This window comes from Somniosus microcephalus, chromosome 12, assembly GCF_052327205.1.
Source record: "Somniosus microcephalus isolate GS21.2 chromosome 12, FLI_Smic_1.0, whole genome shotgun sequence".
Classification (NCBI taxonomy): domain Eukaryota; kingdom Metazoa; phylum Chordata; class Chondrichthyes; order Squaliformes; family Somniosidae; genus Somniosus; species Somniosus microcephalus.
In genome coordinates, this window is record NC_140998.1 from 183,514,478 (window position 1) to 183,531,764 (window position 17,287).

Sequence of the window (17,287 nt, forward strand, 5' to 3'; positions counted from 1 at the left end):
TACAGAGGGACAGAATGTGAATAGAGTGATACAGAGGACAGAGTAGGAATAGAAAGATACAGAGGACAGAGTGAGAATAGAGAGATACAGAAGACACAGTGGGAATAGAGAGATACAAAGGACAGAATGTGAATAGAGACATACAGAGGAGAGATTGGGAATAGGGAGATACAGAGGGACAGTTTGGGAAAAGAAAGACACAGAGGAACAGAGTGGGAATAGAGAGAAACAGAGGGACAGACTGGGAATAGAGAGATACAGAGGACAGAGTCGGAATAGAGAGATACTGAGGGTCAGAGTTGGAATAGAGCGATACAGAGGTCAGAGTTGGGAATAGAGAGATACAGAGGAACAGAGTGGGAATAGAGAGATACAGAGGTCAGAGTGGGAATAGAGAGATACAGAGGAACAGAGTCGGAATAGAGAGATACAGAGGTCAGAGTGGGAATAGAGAGATACAGAGGAACAGAGTGGGAATAGAGAGATACAGCGGACAGTGTGGGAATAGAGAGATACAGAGGACAGAGTGGCAATAGAGAGATACAGAGGACAGAGTGGGAATAGAGAGATACAGAGGGACAGAGTGGGAATAGAGAGATACAGAGGACAGAGTGGGAATATAGAGCGATACAGAGGACAGAGTGGGAATAGAGAGATACAGAGGGAAAGAGTGGGAATAGAGAGATACAGAGGACAGATTGGGAATAGTGAGATACAGAGGACAGAGTGGTAATAGAGAGATACAGAGGACAGAGTGGGAATAGAGAGATACAGAGGGGCAGAGTGGTAATAGAGAGATACAGAGGACAGAGTGGTAATAGAGAGATACAGAGGACAGAGTGGGAATACAGAGATACAGAGGGACAGAATGGGAATAGAGAGATACAGAGGACAGAGTGGGAATAGAGAGATACAGAGGGAAAGAGGGAAGAGAGAGATACAGAGGACAGAGTGGGAATAGACGGATACAGAGGACAGAGTGGGAATAGAGAGATACAGAGGGAAAGAGTGGGAATAGAGAGATACAGAGGACAGAGTGGGAATAGTGAGATACAGAGGACAGAGTGGTAATAGAGAGATACAGAGGACAGTGTGGGAATAGAGAGATACAGAGGGGCAGAGTGGTAATAGAGTGATACAGAGGACTGAGTGGTAATAGAGAGATACAGAGGACAGAGTGGGAATACAGAGATACAGAGGGACAGAGTGGGAATAGAGAGATACAGAGGACAGGGTTGGGAATAGAGAGATACAGAGGGAAAAGAGGGAATAGAGAGATACAGAGGACAGAGTGGGAATAGACGGATACAGAGGACAGAGTGGGAATAGAGAGATACAGAGGGACAGAGCGGGAATAGAGAGATACAGAGGAGAGAGTGGGAATATAGAGATAAAGAGGACAGAGCGGGAATAGAGAGATACAGAGGACAGAGTGGGAATAGAGAGATACAGAGGGACAGAGTGGGAATAGAGAGATACAGAGGGACAGACTGGGAATAGAGAGATACAGAGGACAGAGTGGGAATAGAGAGATACAGAGGGACAGAGTTGGAATAGAGAGATACAGAGGACAGAGTTGGCAATAGAGAGATACAGAGGAACAGAGTGGGAATAGAGAGATACAGAGGAACAGAGTGGGAATAGAGAGATACAGAGGAACAGAGTGGGAATAGAGAGATACAGAGGACAGAGTGGGAACAGAGAGATACAGAGGACAGAGTTGGGATTAGAGAGATACAAAGGACAGAGTGGGAATAGAGAGATACAGAGGACAGAGTTGGGAACAGAGAGATACAGAGGACAGAGTGGGAATAGAGAGATACAGAGGGACAGATTGGGAATAGAGAGATACAGAGAGACAGAGTGGGAATAGAGAGATACAGAGGGACAGAGTGGGAATAGAGAGATACAGAGGGACAGAGTGTGGATAGAGAGATACAGAGGACAGAATGGGGATAGAGAGATACAGAGGACAGAGTGGGAATAGAGAGATACAGAGGGACAGATTGGGAATAGAGAGATACAGAGGGACAGAGAGGGAATAGAGAGATACAGAGGACAGAATGGGGATAGAGAGATACAGAGGACAGAGTGGGAATAGAGAGATACAGAGGACAGAGTGGGGATAGAGAGATACAGAGGGACAGAGTGGGAATAGAGAGATACAGAGGGAAAGAATGGGAATAGAGAGATACAGAGGGACAGAGTGGGAATAGAGAGATACAGAGGGACAGAGTGGGAATAGAGAGATACAGAGGGAAAGAGTGGGAATAGAGAGATACAGAGGACAGAGCAGGAATAGAGAGATACAGAGGAGAGAGTTGGAATAGAGAGATACAGAGGACAGAGCGGGAATAGAGAGATACAGAGGAGAGAGTGGTAATAGAGTGATACGGAGGACAGAGTGGTAATAGAGAGATACAGACGACAGAGTGGGAATACAGAGATACAGAGGGACAGAGTGGGAATAGAGAGATACAGAGGACAGAGTGGGAATAGAGAGATACAGAGGGAAAGAGGGAATAGAGAGATACAGAGGACAGAGTGGGAATAGACGGATACAGAGGACAGAGTGGGAATAGAGAGATACAGAGGGTCAGAGTGGGAATAGTGAGATACAGAGGACAGAGCGGGAATAGAGAGATACAGAGGAGAGAGTGGGAATATAGAGATACAGAGGACAGAGCGGGAATAGAGAGATACAGAGGACAGAGTGGGAAAAGAGAGATACAGAGGACAGAGTGGGAATAGAGAGATACAGAGGACAGAGTGGGGATAGAGAGATACAGAGGGACAGAGTGGGAATAGAGAGATACAGAGGGACAGAGTGGGAATAGAGAGATACAGAGGACAGAGTGGGAATAGAGAGATACAGAGGGAAAGAGGGAATAGAGAGATACAGAGGACAGAGTGGGAATAGATGGATACATAGGACAGAGTGGGAATAGAGAGATACAGAGGGACAGAGTGGGAATAGAGAGATACAGAGTACAGAGCGGGAATAGAGAGATACAGAGGAGAGAGTGGGAATATAGCGATACAGAGGACAGAGCGGGAAGAGAGAGATACAGAGGACAGAGTGGGAATAGAGAGATACAGAGGACAGAGTGGGAATAGAGAGATACAGAGGACAGAGTGGGGATAGAGAGATACAGAGGGACAGAGTGGGAATAGAGAGATACAGAGGGAAAGAATGGGAATAGAGAGATACAGAGGGACAGAGTGGGAATAGAGAGATACAGAGGGGCAGAGTGGGAATAGAGAGATACAGAGGGAAAGAGTGGGAATAGAGAGATACAGAGGACAGAGCAGGAATAGAGAGATACAGAGGAGGGAGTGGGAATAGAGAGATACAGAGGACAGAGCGGGAATAGAGTGATACAGAGGGACAGAGTGGGAATAGAGAGATACAGAGGAGAGAGTGGGGATAGAGAGATACAGAGGGACAGAGTGGGAATAGAGAGATACAGAGGGACAGAGTGGGAATAGAGAGATACAGAGGGACAGAATGTGAATAGAGTGATACAGAGGACAGTGTAGGAATAGAGAGATACAGAGGACAGAGTGAGAATAGAGAGATACAGAAGACACAGTGGGAATAGAGAGATACAAAGGACAGAATGTGAATAGAAACATACAGAGGAGAGATTGGGAATAGGGAGATACAAAGGGACAGTTTGGGAAAAGAAAGACACAGAGGAACAGAGTGGGAATAGAGAGAAACAGAGGGACAGACTGGGAATAGAGAGATACAGAGGACAGATTCGGAATAGAGAGATACAGAGGGTCAGAGTTGGAATAGAGCGATACAGAGGTCAGAGTTGGGAATAGAGAGATACAGAGGAACAGAGTGGGAATAGAGAGATACAGAGGTCAGAGTGGGAATAGAGAGATACAGAGGAACAGAGTCGGAATAGAGAGATACAGAGGTCAGAGTGGGAATAGAGAGATACAGAGGAACAGAGTGGGAATAGAGAGATACAGAGGAACAGAGTGGGAATAGAGAGATACAGAGGAAAGAGTTGGGAATAGAGAGATACAGAGGACAGAGTGGGAATAGAGAGATACAGAGGGACAGAGTGGGAATAGAGAGATACAGAGGACAGAGTGGGAATATAGAGCGATACAGAGGACAGAGTGGGAATAGAGAGATACAGAGGGAAAGAGTGGGAATAGAGAGATACAGAGGACAGATTGGGAATAGTGAGATACAGAGGACAGAATGGTAATAGAGAGATACAGAGGACAGAGTGGGAATAGAGAGATACAGAGGGGCAGAGTGGTAATAGAGAGATACAGAGGACAGAGTGGTAATAGAGAGATACAGAGGACAGAGTGGGAATACAGAGATACAGAGGGACAGAATGGGAATAGAGAGATACAGAGGACAGAGTGGGAATAGAGAGATACAGAGGGAAAGAGGGAAGAGAGAGATACAGAGGACAGAGTGGGAATAGACAGATACAGAGGACAGAGTGGGAATAGAGAGATACAGAGGGACAGAGTGGGAATAGAGAGATACAGAGGGACAGAGTGGGAATAGAGTGATACAGAGGACAGAGTGGGAATTGAGAGATACAGAGGAGAGAGTGGGGATAGAGAGATACAGAGGGACAGAGAGGGAATAGAGAGATACAGAGGACAGAGTGGGAATAGAGAGATACAGAGGAACAGAGTGGGAAAACAGAGATACAGAGGGACAGAGTGGGAATAGAGGGATACAGAGGACAGACTGGGAATAGCGAGTTACAGAGGGCAGAGCGGGGATAGAGAGATACAGAGGAACAGAGTGGGAATAGAGAGATACAGAGGACAGAGGGGGAATAGAGAGATACAGAGGACAGAGCGGGAATAGAGAGATACAGAGGAGAGAGTGGGAATAGAGAGATACAGAGGACAGAGTGGGAATAGAGAGATACAGAATAGAGAGTGGGGATAGAGAGATACAGAGGGACAGAGTGGGAGTAGAGAGATACAGAGGACAGAGTGGGAATAGAGAGATACAGAGGACAGAGAGGGAATAGGGAGATACAGAGGGACAGAGTGGGAATAGAGAGATACAGAGGACAGAATGTGAATAGAGAGATACAGAGGAGAGATTGGGAATACAGAGATACAGAGGGACAGTGTGGAAATAGAAAGACACAGAGGAACAGAATGGGAATAGAGAGATGCAGAGGGACAGACTGGGAATAGAGAGGTACAGAGGACAGAGTGGGAATAGAGAGATACAGAGGGACAGAGTGGGAATAGAAAGATACAGAGGGACAGAGTGGGGATCGAGAGATACAGAGGTCAGAGTGGGAATAGAGAGATACAGAGGAAAAGACTGGGAATAGAGAGATACAGAGGACAGAGTGGGAATAGAGAGATACAGAGGACAGAGTAGGGATAGAGAGATACAGAGGCACAGAGTGTGAATTGAGAGATACAGAGGGACAGATTGGGAATAGAGAGATACAGAGGACAGAGTTGGGAATAGAGAGAAACAAAGGACAGAGTGGGAATAGAGAGATACAGAGGACAGAGTTGGGAATAGAGAGATAGAGAGGACAGAGTGGGAAAAGAGAGATAGAGAGGGACAGAGTGGGGATAGAGAGATACAGTGGACAGAGTGGGAATAGAGAGATACAGAGGGACAGAGTGGGAATAGAGAGATACAGAGGGACAGAGTGGGAATAGAGAGATACAGAGGACAGAGTGGGAATATAGAGAGATACAGAGGACAGAGTGGGAATAGAGAGATACAGAGGGACAGAGTGGGAATAGAGAGATACAGAGGGACAGAGTGGGAATAGAGAGATACAGAGGGACAGAGTGGGAATAGAGAGATACAGAGGGACAGAGTGGGAATAGAGAGAGACAGAGGGACAGAGTGGGAATAGAGAGATACAGAGGGACAGAGTGGGAATAGAGAGACACAGAGGGACAGAGTGGGAATAGAGAGATACAGAGGGACAGAGTGGGAATAGAGAGATACAGAGGGACAGAGTGGTAATAGAGAGATACAGAGGACAGAGCGGGAATAGAGAGATACAGAGGAGAGAGTGGGAATAGAGAGATACAGAGGACAAAGTGGGAATAGGGAGACACAGAGGAGAGAGTGGGAATAGAGAGATACAGAGGACAGAGCGGGAATAGAGTGATACAGAGGGACAGAGTGGGAATAGAGAGATACAGAGGAGAGAGTGGGGATGGAGAGATACAGAGGACAGACTGGGAATAGAGAGATACAGAGGACAGAGTGGTAATAGAGAGATACAGAGGACAGAGTGGGAATAGAGAGATACAGAGGACAGAATGTGAATAGAGAGATACAGAGGAGAGACTTGAAATAGAGAGATACAGAGGGACAGTGTGGGAATAGAAAGACACAGAGGGACGGAGTGGGAATAGAGAGATACAGAGGGACAGACTGGGAATAGAGAGATACAGAGGGACATAGTGGGGATAGAGAGATACAGAGGGAGAGAGTGGGAATAGAGAGATACAGAGGACAGAGTGGGAATAGAGAGATACAGAGGACAGAGTAGGGATAGAGAGATGCAGAGGTACAGAGTGGGAATTGAGAGATACAGAGGGACAGAGTGGGAATAGAGAGATACAGAGGACAGAGTGGGAATAGACAGATACAGAGGACAGAGTTGGGAATAGAGAGATACAGAGGGACAGAGTGGTAATAGAGAGATACAGAGGACAGAGTGCTAATAGTGAGATACAGAGGACAGAGTGGGAATAGAGAGATACAGAGGACAGAGTGGGAATAGAGAGATACAGAGGGACAGAGTGGGAATAGAGAGATACAGAGAACAGAGTGGGAATAGAGAGATACAGAGGGAGAGAGCGGGAATAGAGAGATACAGAGAACAGAGTGGGAATAGAGAGATACAGCGGGACAGAGTTGGAATAGAGCGATACAGAGGACAGAGTTGGGAATAGAGAGATACAGAGGAACAGAGTGGGAATAGAGAGATACAGAGGTCAGAGTGGGAATAGAGAGATACAGAGCAACAGAGTGGGAATAGAGAGATACAGGGGAACAGAGTGGGAATAGAGAGATACAGAGGACAGAGTGGGAATAGAGAGATACAGAGTACAGAGTAGGGATAGAGAGATACAGAGGTACAGAGTGGGAATTGAGAGATACAGAGGGACAGAGTGGGAATAGAGAGATACAGAGGACAGAGTGGGAATAGACAGATACAGAGGACAGAGTTGGGAATAGAGAGATGCAGAGGGACAGAGTGGTAATAGAGAGATACAGAGGACAGAGTGGTAATAGTGAGATACAGAGGACAGAGTGGGAATAGAGAGATACAGAGGGACAGAGTGGGAATAGAGAGATACAGAGGACTGAGTGGGAATAGAGAGAAACAGAGGGAAAGAGGGAATAGAGAGATACAAAGGACAGAGTGGGAATAGAGAGATACAGAGGGTCAGAGTGGGAATAGAGAGATACAGAGGACAGAGTGGGAATATAGAGAGATACAGGGGACAGAGTGGGAATAGAGAGATACAGAGTGACAGAGTGGGAATAGAGAGATACAGAGGACAGAGTGGGAATAGAGAGATACAGAGGGAAAGAGGGAATAGAGAGATACAGAGGACAGAGTGGGAATAGCGAGATACAGAGGGTCAGAGTGGGAATAGAGAGATACAGAGGACAGAGTGGGAATATAGAGAGATACAGAGGACAGAGTGGTAATAGAGAGATACAGAGGACAGAGTGGGAATAGAGAGATACAGAGGGACAGAGTGGGAATAGAGAGATACAGAGGACAGAGTGGGAATAGAGAGATACAGAGGGACAGAGTGGGAATAGAGAGATACAGAGGGAAAGAGTGGGAATAGAGAGATACAGAGGACAGAGCAGGAATAGAGAGATACAGAGGAGAGAGTTGGAATAGAGAGATACAGAGGACAGAGCGGGAATAGAGAGATACAGAGGAGAGAGTGGGAATAGAGAGATACAGAGGACAGAGCGGGAATAGAGTGATACAGAGGGACAGAGTGGGAATAGAGAGATACAGAGGAGAGAGTGGGGATAGAGAGATACAGAGGGACAGAGTGGGAATAGAGAGATACAGAGGGACAGAGTGGGAATAGAGAGATACAGAGGGACAGAATGTGAATAGAGTGATACAGAGGACAGAGTAGGAATAGAAAGATACAGAGGACAGAGTGAGAATAGAGAGATACAGAAGACACAGTGGGAATAGAGAGATACAAAGGACAGAATGTGAATAGAGACATACAGAGGAGAGATTGGGAATAGGGAGATACAGAGGGACAGTTTGGGAAAAGAAAGACACAGAGGAACAGAGTGGGAATAGAGAGAAACAGAGGGACAGACTGGGAATAGAGAGATACAGAGGACAGAGTCGGAATAGAGAGATACAGAGGGTCAGAGTTGGAATAGAGCGATACAGAGGTCAGAGTTGGGAATAGAGAGATACAGAGGAACAGAGTGGGAATAGAGAGATACAGAGGTCAGAGTGGGAATAGAGAGATACAGAGGAACAGAGTCGGAATAGAGAGATACAGAGGTCAGAGTGGGAATAGAGAGATACAGAGGAACAGAGTGGGAATGGAGAGATACAGCGGACAGTGTGGGAATAGAGAGATACAGAGGACAGAGTGGCAATAGAGAGATACAGAGGACAGAGTGGGAATAGAGAGATACAGAGGGACAGAGTGGGAATAGAGAGATACAGAGGACAGAGTGGGAATATAGAGCGATACAGAGGACAGAGTGGGAATAGAGAGATACAGAGGGAAAGAGTGGGAATAGAGAGATACAGAGGACAGATTGGGAATAGTGAGATACAGAGGACAGAGTGGTAATAGAGAGATACAGAGGACAGAGTGGGAATAGAGAGATACAGAGGGGCAGAGTGGTAATAGAGAGATACAGAGGACAGAGTGGTAATAGAGAGATACAGAGGACAGAGTGGGAATACAGAGATACAGAGGGACAGAATGGGAATAGAGAGATACAGAGGACAGAGTGGGAATAGAGAGATGCAGAGGGAAAGAGGGAAGAGAGAGATACAGAGGACAGAGTGGGAATAGACGGATACAGAGGACAGAGTGGGAATAGAGAGATACAGAGGGAAAGAGTGGGAATAGAGAGATACAGAGGACAGAGTGGGAATAGTGAGATACAGAGGACAGAGTGGTAATAGAGAGATACAGAGGACAGTGTGGGAATAGAGAGATACAGAGGGGCAGAGTGGTAATAGAGTGATACAGAGGACTGAGTGGTAATAGAGAGATACAGAGGACAGAGTGGGAATACAGAGATACAGAGGGACAGAGTGGGAATAGAGAGATACAGAGGACAGGGTTGGGAATAGAGAGATACAGAGGGAAAAGAGGGAATAGAGAGATACAGAGGACAGAGTGGGAATAGACGGATACAGAGGACAGAGTGGGAATAGAGAGATACAGAGGGACAGAGCGGGAATAGAGAGATACAGAGGAGAGAGTGGGAATATAGAGATAAAGAGGACAGAGCGGGAATAGAGAGATACAGAGGACAGAGTGGGAATAGAGAGATACAGAGGGACAGAGTGGGAATAGAGAGATACAGAGGGACAGACTGGGAATAGAGAGATACAGAGGACAGAGTGGGAATAGAGAGATACAGAGGGACAGAGTTGGAATAGAGAGATACAGAGGACAGAGTTGGCAATAGAGAGATACAGAGGAACAGAGTGGGAATAGAGAGATACAGAGGAACAGAGTGGGAATAGAGAGATACAGAGGAACAGAGTGGGAATAGAGAGATACAGAGGACAGAGTGGGAACAGAGAGATACAGAGGACAGAGTTGGGATTAGAGAGATACAAAGGACAGAGTGGGAATAGAGAGATACAGAGGACAGAGTTGGGAACAGAGAGATACAGAGGACAGAGTGGGAATAGAGAGATACAGAGGGACAGATTGGGAATAGAGAGATACAGAGAGACAGAGTGGGAATAGAGAGATACAGAGGGACAGAGTGGGAATAGAGAGATACAGAGGGACAGAGTGTGGATAGAGAGATACAGAGGACAGAATGGGGATAGAGAGATACAGAGGACAGAGTGGGAATAGAGAGATACAGAGGGACAGATTGGGAATAGAGAGATACAGAGGGCAGAGAGGGAATAGAGAGATACAGAGGACAGAATGGGGATAGAGAGATACAGAGGACAGAGTGGGAATAGAGAGATACAGAGGACAGAGTGGGGATAGAGAGATACAGAGGGACAGAGTGGGAATAGAGAGATACAGAGGGAAAGAATGGGAATAGAGAGATACAGAGGGACAGAGTGGGAATAGAGAGATACAGAGGGACAGAGTGGGAATAGAGAGATACAGAGGGAAAGAGTGGGAATAGAGAGATACAGAGGACAGAGCAGGAATAGAGAGATACAGAGGAGAGAGTTGGAATAGAGAGATACAGAGGACAGAGCGGGAATAGAGAGATACAGAGGAGAGAGTGGTAATAGAGTGATACGGAGGACAGAGTGGTAATAGAGAGATACAGACGACAGAGTGGGAATACAGAGATACAGAGGGACAGAGTGGGAATAGAGAGATACAGAGGACAGAGTGGGAATAGAGAGATACAGAGGGAAAGAGGGAATAGAGAGATACAGAGGACAGAGTGGGAATAGACGGATACAGAGGACAGAGTGGGAATAGAGAGATACAGAGGGTCAGAGTGGGAATAGAGAGATACAGAGGACAGAGCGGGAATAGAGAGATACAGAGGAGAGAGTGGGAATATAGAGATACAGAGGACAGAGCGGGAATAGAGAGATACAGAGGACAGAGTGGGAAAAGAGAGATACAGAGGACAGAGTGGGAATAGAGAGATACAGAGGACAGAGTGGGGATAGAGAGATACAGAGGGACAGAGTGGGAATAGAGAGATACAGAGGGACAGAGTGGGAATAGAGAGATACAGAGGACAGAGTGGGAATAGAGAGATACAGAGGGAAAGAGGGAATAGAGAGATACAGAGGACAGAGTGGGAATAGATGGATACATAGGACAGAGTGGGAATAGAGAGATACAGAGGGACAGAGTGGGAATAGAGAGATACAGAGGACAGAGCGGGAATAGAGAGATACAGAGGAGAGAGTGGGAATATAGCGATACAGAGGACAGAGCGGGAAGAGAGAGATACAGAGGACAGAGTGGGAATAGAGAGATACAGAGGACAGAGTGGGAATAGAGAGATACAGAGGACAGAGTGGGGATAGAGAGATACAGAGGGACAGAGTGGGAATAGAGAGATACAGAGGGAAAGAATGGGAATAGAGAGATACAGAGGGACAGAGTGGGAATAGAGAGATACAGAGGGGCAGAGTGGGAATAGAGAGATACAGAGGGAAAGAGTGGGAATAGAGAGATACAGAGGACAGAGCAGGAATAGAGAGATACAGAGGAGGGAGTGGGAATAGAGAGATACAGAGGACAGAGCGGGAATAGAGTGATACAGAGGGACAGAGTGGGAATAGAGAGATACAGAGGAGAGAGTGGGGATAGAGAGATACAGAGGGACAGAGTGGGAATAGAGAGATACAGAGGGACAGAGTGGGAATAGAGAGATACAGAGGGACAGAATGTGAATAGAGTGATACAGAGGACAGTGTAGGAATAGAGAGATACAGAGGACAGAGTGAGAATAGAGAGATACAGAAGACACAGTGGGAATAGAGAGATACAAAGGACAGAATGTGAATAGAGACATACAGAGGAGAGATTGGGAATAGGGAGATACAGAGGGACAGTTTGGGAAAAGAAAGACACAGAGGAACAGAGTGGGAATAGAGAGAAACAGAGGGACAGACTGGGAATAGAGAGATACAGAGGACAGATTCGGAATAGAGAGATACAGAGGGTCAGAGTTGGAATAGAGCGATACAGAGGTCAGAGTTGGGAATAGAGAGATACAGAGGAACAGAGTGGGAATAGAGAGATACAGAGGTCAGAGTGGGAATAGAGAGATACAGAGGAACAGAGTCGGAATAGAGAGATACAGAGGTCAGAGTGGGAATAGAGAGATACAGAGGAACAGAGTGGGAATAGAGAGATACAGAGGAACAGAGTGGGAATAGAGAGATACAGAGGAAAGAGTTGGGAATAGAGAGATACAGAGGACAGAGTGGGAATAGAGAGATACAGAGGGACAGAGTGGGAATAGAGAGATACAGAGGACAGAGTGGGAATATAGAGCGATACAGAGGACAGAGTGGGAATAGAGAGATACAGAGGGAAAGAGTGGGAATAGAGAGATACAGAGGACAGATTGGGAATAGTGAGATACAGAGGACAGAGTGGTAATAGAGAGATACAGAGGACAGAGTGGGAATAGAGAGATACAGAGGGGCAGAGTGGTAATAGAGAGATACAGAGGACAGAGTGGTAATAGAGAGATACAGAGGACAGAGTGGGAATACAGAGATACAGAGGGACAGAATGGGAATAGAGAGATACAGAGGACAGAGTGGGAATAGAGAGATACAGAGGGAAAGAGGGAAGAGAGAGATACAGAGGACAGAGTGGGAATAGACGGATACAGAGGACAGAGTGGGAATAGAGAGATACAGAGGGACAGAGTGGGAAGGGAGAGATACAGAGGGACAGAGTGGGAATAGAGTGATACAGAGGACAGAGTGGGAATTGAGAGATACAGAGGAGAGAGTGGGGATAGAGAGATACAGAGGGACAGAGAGGGAATAGAGAGATACAGAGGACAGAGTGGGAATAGAGAGATACAGAGGAACAGAGTGGGAAAACAGAGATACAGAGGGACAGAGTGGGAATAGAGGGATACAGAGGACAGACTGGGAATAGCGAGTTACAGAGGGCAGAGCGGGGATAGAGAGATACAGAGGAACAGAGTGGGAATAGAGAGATACAGAGGACAGAGGGGGAATAGAGAGATACAGAGGACAGAGCGGGAATAGAGAGATACAGAGGAGAGAGTGGGAATAGAGAGATACAGAGGACAGAGTGGGAATAGAGAGATACAGAATAGAGAGTGGGGATAGAGAGATACAGAGGGACAGAGTGGGAGTAGAGAGATACAGAGGACAGAGTGGGAATAGAGAGATACAGAGGACAGAGAGGGAATAGGGAGATACAGAGGGACAGAGTGGGAATAGAGAGATACAGAGGACAGAGTGTGAATAGAGAGATACAGAGGAGAGATTGGGAATACAGAGATACAGAGGGACAGTGTGGAAATAGAAAGACACAGAGGAACAGAGTGGGAATAGAGAGATACAGAGGAACAGAGTGGGAATAGAGAGATACAGAGGAAAGAGTTGGGAATAGAGAGATACAGAGGACAGAGTGGGAATAGAGAGATACAGAGGGACAGAGTGGGAATAGAGAGATACAGAGGACAGAGTGGGAATATAGAGCGATACAGAGGACAGAGTGGGAATAGAGAGATACAGAGGGAAAGAGTGGGAATAGAGAGATACAGAGGACAGATTGGGAATAGTGAGATACAGAGGACAGAGTGGTAATAGAGAGATACAGAGGACAGAATGGGAATAGAGAGATACAGAGGGGCAGAGTGGTAATAGAGAGATACAGAGGACAGAGTGGTAATAGAGAGATACAGAGGACAGAGTGGGAATACAGAGATACAGAGGGACAGAATGGGAATAGAGAGATACAGAGGACAGAGTGGGAATAGAGAGATACAGAGGGAAAGAGGGAAGAGAGAGATACAGAGGACAGAGTGGGAATAGACGGATACAGAGGACAGAGTGGGAATAGAGAGATACAGAGGGACAGAGTGGGAAGGGAGAGATACAGAGGGACAGAGTGGGAATAGAGTGATACAGAGGACAGAGTGGGAATTGAGAGATACAGAGGAGAGAGTGGGGATAGAGAGATACAGAGGGACAGAGAGGGAATAGAGAGATACAGAGGACAGAGCAGGAATAGAGAGATACAGAGGAGGGAGTGGGAATAGAGAGATACAGAGGACAGAGCGGGAATAGAGTGATACAGAGGGACAGAGTGGGAATAGAGAGATACAGAGGAGAGAGTGGGGATAGAGAGATACAGAGGGACAGAGTGGGAATAGAGAGATACAGAGGGACAGAGTGGGAATAGAGAGATACAGAGGGACAGAATGTGAATAGAGTGATACAGAGGACAGAGTAGGAATAGAAAGATACAGAGGACAGAGTGAGAATAGAGAGATACAGAAGACACAGTGGGAATAGAGAGATACAAAGGACAGAATGTGAATAGAGACATACAGAGGAGAGATTGGGAATAGGGAGATACAGAGGGACAGTTTGGGAAAAGAAAGACACAGAGGAACAGAGTGGGAATAGAGAGAAACAGAGGGACAGACTGGGAATAGAGAGATACAGAGGACAGAGTCGGAATAGAGAGATACAGAGGGTCAGAGTTGGAATAGAGCGATACAGAGGTCAGAGTTGGGAATAGAGAGATACAGAGGAACAGAGTGGGAATAGAGAGATACAGAGGTCAGAGTGGGAATAGAGAGATACAGAGGAACAGAGTCGGAATAGAGAGATACAGAGGTCAGAGTGGGAATAGAGAGATACAGAGGAACAGAGTGGGAATAGAGAGATACAGCGGACAGTGTGGGAATAGAGAGATACAGAGGACAGAGTGGCAATAGAGAGATACAGAGGACAGAGTGGGAATAGAGAGATACAGAGGGACAGAGTGGGAATAGAGAGATACAGAGGACAGAGTGGGAATATAGAGCGATACAGAGGACAGAGTGGGAATAGAGAGATACAGAGGGAAAGAGTGGGAATAGAGAGATACAGAGGACAGATTGGGAATAGTGAGATACAGAGGACAGAGTGGTAATAGAGAGATACAGAGGACAGAGTGGGAATAGAGAGATACAGAGGGGCAGAGTGGTAATAGAGAGATACAGAGGACAGAGTGGTAATAGAGAGATACAGAGGACAGAGTGGGAATACAGAGATACAGAGGGACAGAATGGGAATAGAGAGATACAGAGGACAGAGTGGGAATAGAGAGATGCAGAGGGAAAGAGGGAAGAGAGAGATACAGAGGACAGAGTGGGAATAGACGGATACAGAGGACAGAGTGGGAATAGAGAGATACAGAGGGAAAGAGTGGGAATAGAGAGATACAGAGGACAGAGTGGGAATAGTGAGATACAGAGGACAGAGTGGTAATAGAGAGATACAGAGGACAGTGTGGGAATAGAGAGATACAGAGGGGCAGAGTGGTAATAGAGTGATACAGAGGACTGAGTGGTAATAGAGAGATACAGAGGACAGAGTGGGAATACAGAGATACAGAGGGACAGAGTGGGAATAGAGAGATACAGAGGACAGGGTTGGGAATAGAGAGATACAGAGGGAAAAGAGGGAATAGAGAGATACAGAGGACAGAGTGGGAATAGACGGATACAGAGGACAGAGTGGGAATAGAGAGATACAGAGGGACAGAGCGGGAATAGAGAGATACAGAGGAGAGAGTGGGAATATAGAGATAAAGAGGACAGAGCGGGAATAGAGAGATACAGAGGACAGAGTGGGAATAGAGAGATACAGAGGGACAGAGTGGGAATAGAGAGATACAGAGGGACAGACTGGGAATAGAGAGATACAGAGGACAGAGTGGGAATAGAGAGATACAGAGGGACAGAGTTGGAATAGAGAGATACAGAGGACAGAGTTGGCAATAGAGAGATACAGAGGAACAGAGTGGGAATAGAGAGATACAGAGGAACAGAGTGGGAATAGAGAGATACAGAGGAACAGAGTGGGAATAGAGAGATACAGAGGACAGAGTGGGAACAGAGAGATACAGAGGACAGAGTTGGGATTAGAGAGATACAAAGGACAGAGTGGGAATAGAGAGATACAGAGGACAGAGTTGGGAACAGAGAGATACAGAGGACAGAGTGGGAATAGAGAGATACAGAGGGACAGATTGGGAATAGAGAGATACAGAGAGACAGAGTGGGAATAGAGAGATACAGAGGGACAGAGTGGGAATAGAGAGATACAGAGGGACAGAGTGTGGATAGAGAGATACAGAGGACAGAATGGGGATAGAGAGATACAGAGGACAGAGTGGGAATAGAGAGATACAGAGGGACAGATTGGGAATAGAGAGATACAGAGGGCAGAGAGGGAATAGAGAGATACAGAGGACAGAATGGGGATAGAGAGATACAGAGGACAGAGTGGGAATAGAGAGATACAGAGGACAGAGTGGGGATAGAGAGATACAGAGGGACAGAGTGGGAATAGAGAGATACAGAGGGAAAGAATGGGAATAGAGAGATACAGAGGGACAGAGTGGGAATAGAGAGATACAGAGGGACAGAGTGGGAATAGAGAGATACAGAGGGAAAGAGTGGGAATAGAGAGATACAGAGGACAGAGCAGGAATAGAGAGATACAGAGGAGAGAGTTGGAATAGAGAGATACAGAGGACAGAGCGGGAATAGAGAGATACAGAGGAGAGAGTGGTAATAGAGTGATACGGAGGACAGAGTGGTAATAGAGAGATACAGACGACAGAGTGGGAATACAGAGATACAGAGGGACAGAGTGGGAATAGAGAGATACAGAGGACAGAGTGGGAATAGAGAGATACAGAGGGAAAGAGGGAATAGAGAGATACAGAGGACAGAGTGGGAATAGACGGATACAGAGGACAGAGTGGGAATAGAGAGATACAGAGGGTCAGAGTGGGAATAGAGAGATACAGAGGACAGAGCGGGAATAGAGAGATACAGAGGAGAGAGTGGGAATATAGAGATACAGAGGACAGAGCGGGAATAGAGAGATACAGAGGACAGAGTGGGAAAAGAGAGATACAGAGGACAGAGTGGGAATAGAGAGATACAGAGGACAGAGTGGGGATAGAGAGATACAGAGGGACAGAGTGGGAATAGAGAGATACAGAGGGACAGAGTGGGAATAGAGAGATACAGAGGACAGAGTGGGAATAGAGAGATACAGAGGGAAAGAGGGAATAGAGAGATACAGAGGACAGAGTGGGAATAGATGGATACATAGGACAGAGTGGGAATAGAGAGATACAGAGGGACAGAGTGGGAATAGAGAGATACAGAGGACAGAGCGGGAATAGAGAGATACAGAGGAGAGAGTGGGAATATAGCGATACAGAGGACAGAGCGGGAAGAGAGAGATACAGAGGACAGAGTGGGAATAGAGAGATACAGAGGACAGAGTGGGAATAGAGAGATACAGAGGACAGAGTGGGGATAGAGAGATAC